We start from the raw sequence: 1,442 nt of genomic DNA, 5'->3' as shown, positions 1-1,442 counted from the left end.
CAAGATACCAGTGTCCCTTCAATCTTTTGAATACTTCATGTCACCCAAATTGCTCTTTGTTCCTTTTCATAAGCTCAGTTGATCCCAAAGACTTTGTTTTAATGCATCCTGACCCCTGCTTCACTTAGCTGGTCCCATGTGCCATACAGTGTAGATTCTGCTTAATGTCACTTCTTTTTTGCTTAAGCATTTGCATGAGTTTTAGTGCTTTAAAGTCAATTTTCTTTTCTTTTCTTTTCTTTTTTCTTTTTTTTTTTGCGGTACTGGGGATTGAACCCAGGGCCTTGTGCTTGAGAGGCAAGCACTCTACTAACTGAGCCATATCCCCAGCCCTAAAGTCAATTTTAAGAGTGCACAAGTTATAAATACAGAAGAGCAACCTGCCAAATCTAACAAGGATCCTGAAAATTTTCATACAAAGACTGTATGTAGATTTCAGGTCTGTGTTTATTCTAAGTTGATCGAAACATCTGGAAGAAAATGACTAAAACTCTTTGCATCTTTGTATGAATTTATTACTTGATGTAATAAAGCTTTTTTCATTAAAACAAAACAAAGCAAACAAACAAACAAACAAAAAACAAATTAGAAATCTACTCTTCAACATGGAGGTGGAGGTTGATAAGCTCTAACTGATGTTCCAGAAAGCTGACTGATCTGGATTACATTCAGTACTGGCTGCAATATGAAATCAAGACAAATCATCCTGATTCAGCAGACCCGAAAAATCCAGTTACAGTCTTAAAGGAATTGTTAGAGATAAAGTCTCACTATCAAACTTTTTATGCATGTTTTAAACCAGTTGCTGTTGAGCAGAGAAATTAAGAGCCACATTTATGCTACTTTGAATGATACTATGACCATGATAAAAGAACTACAAAAGCAAACAGACCTGGAGCTGTCACCAGTGACTGAAGAGGAGAAAATCGTGACAGAGCAATGAAAATCTCACATAACAGACTTAGGAAGAAATGAACTTGCAAAAGGAAACTACTGAAGAGATCCATTCCAGAGAAATTTAGGAAGATGTCTTGCTAACACTTGATGATTAGAGGCTGGTAAAGGAGAAAGAGTTTTGGCTTGAGTGACAGTGTAGTGATACCTTTAATATGAGTAGAAAATATAAGAGCAGATATTATCTGTATAAAATTTAGCCCTGCCCCGGCCAAAAAATAAATGGGAATGCAGGGATTTAAATATATACTTATATATATACTTAGTTTTGTAGTTTTAACTAGGGAAGTCCCTTAACACTATTTTGGACCTGTTTTCTTTTTGTATAGTTGAGATAATATAGATATTCTGCCTTGTCATAAAATAATGTTTATATATTTCAGGCAGTCAAGGTGTGAATGAGTATGATTTAGAAATTAAAGAACAAGCAACATATTTTACATATATATGTATAAAACCTCCATTTTTTGAAATGTTGATTGCAGATG

The 1,442-nt window shown here is 34.5% G+C and overlaps 1 non-coding gene across 1 annotated transcript; it reads right to left on the bottom strand.

Moving 5' to 3' along the window:
- Positions 1–255: 255 nt before the first annotated feature.
- Trnae-cuc (transfer RNA glutamic acid (anticodon CUC)) lies at positions 256–329 on the bottom strand. The gene has a single exon. It is a non-coding gene; the product is annotated as a tRNA-Glu (tRNA).
- Positions 330–1,442: the final 1,113 nt, after the last annotated feature.

This window comes from Sciurus carolinensis, chromosome 7 (assembly GCF_902686445.1).
Source record: "Sciurus carolinensis chromosome 7, mSciCar1.2, whole genome shotgun sequence".
NCBI lineage: Eukaryota > Metazoa > Chordata > Mammalia > Rodentia > Sciuridae > Sciurus > Sciurus carolinensis.
Note: the sequence above shows the minus strand (reverse complement) of the source record. Positions and strands in the feature narration are given on the sequence as shown.